Here is an 8,442-nt window from a genome sequence, read left to right on the forward strand (position 1 = left end):
CGGCATTTTAGTTATAAAAAGTTGTATCCCAATCCCAAACCTAATACATGCAAAAAAGAAAGGGAAAAGAGTTTACATCCTTGTATCTTCTTTCCAAACCCACCCCTACCTATCCCATCATATATCCCTATCCTAAACCCAAAGGCCATCCAAACGCCACCTAAAGCCGTGCGTGCGTACGTGGCTCGGGGGTGCCCTAGCAGCGGTGATCCGCCGCCCCCCCAGCTCTGGTGCTCTTGCCGCCGCGGAGGACGCGCGGGCTCCAGAGTTCGGGCACTTAACGAATCGCATCGAGGGCTCGTTTCTATTACTCCTTCGGATCGGCTGCCAATCGCCGATGCCGCGGTTAATTTCTGTTAGATTGAGCTTGCGCATTTTGTAATTTCTCGTAGCATTCGAACGGAATTGCGTGCGGTGTTATTACATTGATTAAATATTGTGGGGAATTAGGTTTTGAAGCGAGGATGTACCGAGGGACAGGGGTTCGTATCCTGTCACAATTGCTTGTAATTCAGGGTGCGCGCAAGATCTTGTTTAGTCGCTGGCACTAGCGGTTGTATTAGTATCGATGGCCAAATTAGGACCCGATGGTGTGTGCTATTTGCGCTACCGTGTTTAGGCATCACTAGTTTTGGAGATTTTTTGATAGGTGTGTTGGACCTACCCTATCATATTGTGTTATCTGAATGTGTATTGCTGAACTTAGGAGCCTGAACCCTTTTTGCACCGTCGAAGCAATTCAAGCCTCATCCTTATGTAACTGTTTGCTATATAGAATGTGCAGTACCAGCAGAGACATTATCATGGTATTGTTTATGCTTGGTCACATCGATATCATAGTTGAATTGATGGACCGGCAATGTTATGAGATCTGTTTGTTCTATCCTGTTTAATCACTTAATTTTCCTTAATGTCATGGTTGGCAAGTCAATCTTCATGCCTTCACAGTCGATATTTGGTGATACTCTATACTCTTACGTTTTTCATCTAGTAATATGATCGACAAACTTATAAGTTGCCAACTAATGACTTTTTTCAGGCTAGTCTTGTTGATTCTTTCTTGGCCAATCTTGATGAGCTATCAGATAGTGAAGACTATCCTGTGAGTTCATTTCTATTTCTGCGAAGGAATCAAACACTACAGTGAGATTTTGTTGGGTGACTACTAACATATGTCACTTATTTCAGGAAGAGGAAAATGCAGAGGCACAAAACATGGAAGAGGATGGTGACGATAATATCTCTGAACTCAAATCTCTTTACTGAGATGATCCTTCTAGTATCTCAGAACTTCACCAGAGGCAACGTTATAATGATATAATGCAGATAAGTCAGCAAATTCTTAGAGCCCCATGATTTTTCCCTGTTACATTTATGGCTAACAATGTAACTTAACTGGTATAAGATTGAAGGCACACTGGGCCTTTTAATGAGGTTTCACCAGTGTATAAGCTAAATAGTTTAATTAAGAAACTTATTCATGTGCAAGTAAATTTGTGGTTACTAAATGACATAAAGCCCCCTTTTTAACTGTGCCTCTTGTACTAACAGTAATTTTACCATATTTTGTCTTGCCAGTTGAATGGTCTTTCTATGATGTACATAGTTCTCATCAAACATTAATGGGTGGATTTTAGAATGTAAGTAAAGTCTAGGAAGTTTCTTTTTGGGCTGTATTTCAGATAATTGTGTTCATTTATTTTTGTGCTAAAGAATTGATCCTGTCAATATTCAATTTTATCGGCAACACTGTATTAGTCTCAACTGTGATTTGTCAAATCAGTTTATAACTGGTGTAGGTTCTAGCGTTCTTCATTCCATCAAGTCAAATTTTATTAATCCTTTTTACTTGTTTGCTCATAGAAAGTCGAAGATGCACTTGAAAGAGGCATAGGTGATTCCAATCAAGGGACCATCCTGGAGGATCATGAATACCAGCTTATTGTTGATTGCAATGCTTTATCTGCAAATATTGACAATGAGATCACTATAATCCACAATTTTATACGTGACCAGTATAGGCGAAAGCATCCTCTACTAGAATCCCGTGTTCACCATCCAATCGAGTATGCCCGTGTTGTCCATAAGATTGGAAATGAGATGGATTTAACGTTTGTTGATTTGAAAGGTAGTTTACCTTCGGCAGACATAATGCGGATTACAATGGCAGAATCAACAACTAGTGGGGAGCCTCTTTCCGAAGAGAATTTGGTAAAAACTATGGAAGCATGTGACAGAGCTCTTAACCATGATGCAGCAAAGAGGAAAATACTTGACTTTTTTGGAGAGCCGAATGGGATGCATTGCACCAAACCTTGCTGCCATTGTTGGCAGCGCTGTCGTCTCAAAACTGATGGGAACTGCTGGTGGTTTTTTGGGAGCATTGGCAAAAATGCCTGCTTGTAATGTGCTGCTTCTTGGTGCAAAGAAAAAAATATGTCCAGATTCTCTACTGCAACAACCCAGTTTTGTGTTGGTTATCTCGAACAAACTGAAATATTTCAAAGCGCACCTCCATCTTTAAGACCTCAAGCTAGTAGACTTATAGCCGCAAAATCAACACTAGCAGCAAGGGTTGATCCCGTAAGAGGTGATCCAACTGGAAAAGCTGGGCAGAACTTGTTTGAAGAAATTAGTATGAAGATTGAAGAGTGGCAACAACTACCACCAGCAAGGCTTCCAAAACCACTTGATTCCAAACTCTACGCCTAAAAAGAAGCGAGGGGGTCAACGGCTCCGGAAAATGAAAGAAAGGTTATTTATTTTAAACTTCCTTTTGTGCAAAGTGAAAAATCTATTTATACAGTCCCATATTCTTATGTCGAGTTCTCGTTGTATGACCTATTTTTGTCTTATTGCATTTGCAACTTATCAAAATTACACATATTGCCCTTGCTACTTTTCTCTTACCTTTTATATCTTGGAACTTTTCCAGGTATGCACAGACCAACATGATGAAGCTTATGAACCACATGCAATTTGGCGTGCCGGAGGAGAGCTCATTGGGTTAGTTACTCTAACATGCACATTAGAGTGGCATAGGGTCTGATTGGTTGCCTACCAATCACCTAGCCTGGCTATCCATGTGAGCCCAGCTGAGTCTGGACAGGCTTAGTAGATATATGTAGGATTGTTTGGTTAGTTGTATCTGTTGAGACAAGCTGAGCTAAGATTTTGATTGGTAGACCATATCTGAGGTTGCATGAGGGAGTTGCATGTGCTGAGATTGTGTTTGGTAGAATGTATGAGTTGAGTATGGTCATTCTGTATCTGTTGGATGGTGTAGTTACCCCTCACTCTGAAGTTTGAAGGGTTGAAACCTGGCTAAGTCATAGAAGCTAGTTGAAAATTTCATAATTTAAATTTCATGAGTGTTTGCGAACTTGGCTATTTTTGTCTTGAATAGCAAGACAATCAATGGATGCATTCGATTAAGCAAGCAAATTAACATCAATCATAAACAAAAACAATAGGATAATACAGAACTATGGATTTAGCTAGTGAGCACGATAAAGTACGTTACACATATTTACTTCTTAACACCACATTACCTTCCCCATGCTATGTACAAAAGAAAAGGTGTCCAAAGTATATCACCAGAACCACATGCTAGATCAAGTCGTAGAGTGCCAACTATTACAACAACGGTGTTCAAAGTTCACCACACATGCACAAATAGTTATGGCTAGTAGGGGGGAGGATCTTCCATCAACCACCACTAACTAGGCAAAAGGTTAGTAGTAATATTCAAAGCATTGATTTAAAGGAACCAATGCTTTGCAACCCATGTTTGCATCCAGATGCAGCGGTGCTCAGGGCTATACTGTACAAAAGCAAGACTATGAGCCTTGTGATCTAGCAGGTGCTCGAGTGCAGCAAGGAGACACTCCTGGGTGTAGTCGGGGACACCCATGACGGCATGGTACACCTCCAAGTGAGCCTCAGCATGGATAGTGGTCTTGATGGTTGTAGCCATATCACACATCGCATCAGTCATGCTGTTAAAAAGAGTGGCCTCTTCCTCACTAAGACGACCCTCTTCCTCTTTGCCCCAACACAACCAGAGTTGTGCACTGCCTTCCCCTTGTCTTCAGTAGCAGCCCCCTCAGCTACATCCCCTTCTTTAATGCTAGTAGTAGGACTTGCAAGGCCGGCCAATGGAGGGTCAACCTTGCAGGAGCTATCACCAACCTTGAAAGAAGTACCCAAAGGCTCGTTTGAACCCATAGTAAACTTCCCAGTAGCCTGCCATTGTTGAATATGATTGCTATTTGGATGTAGTTCTCAAGAGGGACGTTGAGGTACTCAACATCCTTGGAGTGATCCTACATGGAGGATACAAGTCAGTAGTGCATGAGATATGTAGTTTTGAGAGCAATAAAGGCTTGAGTTGCCTCACTGGACCAATGAAAAGCCTCTTTTGTTAAGAGTTTGGTAAGAGGAGATGCCAAAGTCCCATAATTCTTGATGAACTTCCGATAATAACCAGTTAATCCTAAAAAACCATGAACTGCTATAACAAATTTAGGGATGGGCCAATCCGCTACTATAGAAACTTTCTGTTGATCCATTGCAACACCCTATGCACTAACGATGTGATTAAGTAAGCCATTTAAGGAACACCAAAGAAACACTTGGATTGTTTCAAAAACAATTGGTGTCGTCTAAGTGTTTCAAAAATGATTCAAACATGATGAAGATGTTCTGACCAAGATGCACTGTATATCAAGATGTCATCAAAGAAAACAAGGACAAATTTACAAAGAAAAAGGGCCAACACCTCATTCAAGAGCGATTGAAAGGTTGAGGGCACATTGGTTAATCCAAACGGCATCACCAAAAATTCAAAAAGACCCTGATGAGTCCAGAAGGACGTTTTGTGTATGTCATCAGGTTACATGAGGACCTGGTGATAACCCGAACGCAGATCAAGTTTTTGTAAAAAAAATTGTGCCACAAAGTTCATCCAATAATTCTTCGAACACCAGAATGGGAAATTTGTCTTTAATTGTAGCAGCATTGAGAGCTCGATAATCAATACAAAAGTGCCAAGTACCATCATGCTTGCGGACCAATAAGACCAGCGAAGAGAAAGTTGAGGTGCTGCGGCGAATAAGGCCCTGTTCCAGCATGGTTGCACATCGTTTCTCAATTTCATCCTTTTGCATCTGAGGGTAATGATAGGGCCGAACAACCACGGCATTGATCCTGGCCTTGAGATGAATCCGGTGATCGTGACGTCTATTGGGTGGATTACATGTTGGTTCAGCAAATAAAGCTTCATATTCTCCTAATAAAAAACCCTAATCTGCATCAGTGGTCCCAATAGCATGGAGAGCGGCCTCTCTAGGCTGAACACCCTTCCACATCACATGGCGTTCGTGTAGGTTAAAGGACATGGTAAGAGCTGAAAAATCCCAAAGAATCGACCCTAAAGTGTGCAACCATTGAGTGCCCAGAATAATATCAAAGCCACTGAGCCAAATGGAATAACAATCCTTGTGGAGGAGAGTTTGATCCATAAAATTGGAAGATCACGACAGAGGCCAGTGCAAGAAAGGCAATCTCCGTTAGCCACTATAACCCTCATATCAATACGGACTGGTTCAACCACAACGGGGAGTTGTCCCAGCACATCAGCATTGATAAAATTATGGGTTAAACATGAATCAATAAGTGCAAGCAAAAGGAGATCACCCACCCGAACTTGGAGATGCATAGTACGCACTATATTGTGACCAGAAATATCATGTAAGGAGATGAGAGGCTCTGAATAGTCATCATATTTGTAACATCCTGAGTTTAATATGTTAATTAATTATAAATTTCGCTCTAAATTAAAAAAAATTATGATTTATTAGGCTAACTAAAATCAAGGAGGTATGTATATGAATGTATATATACAAGTATGTATAGATTCATATATTAAATATATTAAGTTGACCGGGTTTTCCAAAATGCACTAAATTTGTTTCCAAAATAATCCCTGCATTTAATTGGTTCATATGTGTTGGTTTATGGTTTTTCTGGTTCTTTGTGTGGAGATTTGAAATTGAATATCTCTCAATTTCAAATCTATTATTAGATTCTATTCAGCTCAAATCCAATTTGATTCGAATCATCTTCCAAATCCTAGAGTGTTACTTCCAAATCCAAATTCAAATGTCCCCATTTGAATTTATGACAAGGCCAAACTCGAATCCAACTTCAAAAACCCTCTTTTGAATTTATTCCAAAACCCTACCTCTTTTTCTTTTTCCCCATTTTTCCTTTGCAACCATTTTCCCCGGGCTCAACCTCCCACTCTCTTCTCTCTTTCTCAGCCCAATCGGCCCAACCTTCCTCCCCCTCTTTTCTCCCTCGCACGACCCAGCTAGTCCGGCTCCTTTTCCCCCTTTCCTTCCTTCGTGCTAGGCCCACTCGCACGCGATCTCGGCCTAGCCTCACCGCACGCGAGCTAAGCCGCCCATGTGTCGACCATTTGCTCCCACACCTCCGTCGTCTTCCTCCCTCCTCCAGCGCGACACAGTGCCGCGCTGTCCCTACCACCGTGCCGACCGCCTTCTCCGAGAAATATCACTGTGACACCCTTCACGTTCGCTCTCCCTCTCTATCTATCTATCTATCTATCTATCTATCTATCTATCTATCTATTTATCTCTCTCTCTGCCCAGGCTTGCACTGCCCATACCACTGCACAACATGACTTTTGCGCCCACGCGTGGACGGTGCAGAGCACCCGTGCTGCGGGAAAAATGGTGGGCTCTGCCCCACCACCTTGTTGCAGCACTGTCTGCTAACGTCCGCCCGATGTCACATGCACACCGCCTCACAGCACCCCTTCCCCTCTATAAATAGCGCAGCCTATGCCCTCTCCTTCCCCTTTTCCCTAATTCACCGCCGTCACTGCCGCTATTGCACATCACCACAACTCACTATTGTCGATCTGTCGTCCACGTGCTGCCCAGGAGCTCGAGGAGGATGCCATCATCCTTGTGCCGCTCTCCATCAACCAGAAGCCTGATGGGAGCCCGCCCACGCCAGTAACCGAGCCGCCTCCGCCACTATCGCTCCATCACATCGTCAGCCACTGGCTAGCTTCTCATTGACCTTGAGCTCGTTAAGCATCCTCATCCCATCGCGTATTCTCTTAGCTACTATATAGCCATCCCCGTGCCTTATTTTCGCATAGTTGCATGTGACTATAAGTTTTCCCCGCCGCCACCGAAATTCCTCACCACTGGTGAACCTTAGCCCTCTTCTGAGCCGACCTTCATGCCGTGTTAGCCACGTAGACCTAGCCATATGATTGCAGGTGGCCCAAAGTGCGCTGGAGCGGGGGAGGAGCTGTCCAGATTTCTTGCGCCACCGCCGTCAACTTCGGCCGCCATCTGGCGCTGTCCTGGTCCCAGTCCACCGTCGATGAGCCCTAGTCGAGTCTGTTATGTTGTGTAAAAGCTTGGTGACCACTCCTCTTAGAGAACCCTGGGCTGGAACGTGAATCCGGCAAGCTCGCTGGTGTGGCTCCGTCATGATTGCTCATCGCCGGTCGATCCCTTTCGTCGCTCAGCTGCGTTGCGCGTCGCGCGCTTGGTCGGGCCACCGTCCATGTACCGCTCAGCCTGGCCAAGTAGGCTGTGGCCCATGCCCAGTAGTAGCTGGCCTAGCCATCAAATGCCGCACCTAGTGGGCCTGCCTAGCTCTGCAGCCTGCTAAGCCAGCCAGCCCAAACCCCAGTAGGTCAGCACTTTGCAGTCCAATACTATGCAACTCAAACCCAGTCTAGCCCATCCAGGCCTAGACTCGGCCCAGTGGTATTGTTTATGTGGGTCCATCGAGTCACTATTCATGTGAGTCTAGGCTACTATTCAGCGGGTCCACTTGTGAATAGTATAGTTTCATAATTTCCGGATTTAATTTTAGATTAAATCTTCCTCGAGTCATAACTTCTCCGTTCTAGCTCCGATTCTGGTGATTCTTTCATATTCATCTTAATTCGAGATCTATTTATCCATCACAGTGTGATATTCATTAGAGCAAATATGGCTCTCCATTTACTATTATTGACTGCCTCTATGAGTGTTGCACGGGAAGCATCAGGAGCGAAGAAGATCCTGACTACAACTAAGATATTGAAGAAAACCTTAGAGAAGACAAATCTTGTCTCCTTGGTCATATTGAATCTATGTTTTCAACTAATCTACATGATCAACTAAAACTGGACTTATATCGCATGTGCTATGTATTACGCTTTTACAAACTGCTTGTAGTAGTTGATCCTATTAAACACTTATCATGTTATTATCCAAAATACATATTACCAAAGGATTATATGTTGTTATATATTTAATGACAGACGATGTCTTGATATCTAGCATGCTTAGGATTGAATACGCCTCCCCGGAGACGTCATTTTTAAAACACCTCTCCTCGAAGATAAGA

General features: G+C 43.2%; 1 pseudogene; it reads left to right on the forward strand.

Annotated features, from left to right (window-relative positions):
* The first annotated feature begins 337 nt into the window (after window positions 1-337).
* On the forward strand, window positions 338-3,011 carry LOC133920813 (U4/U6 small nuclear ribonucleoprotein Prp31 homolog; annotated as a pseudogene).
* Window positions 3,012-8,442: the final 5,431 nt, after the last annotated feature.

This window comes from Phragmites australis, chromosome 6 (assembly GCF_958298935.1).
Source record: "Phragmites australis chromosome 6, lpPhrAust1.1, whole genome shotgun sequence".
NCBI classification, from domain to species: domain Eukaryota; kingdom Viridiplantae; phylum Streptophyta; class Magnoliopsida; order Poales; family Poaceae; genus Phragmites; species Phragmites australis.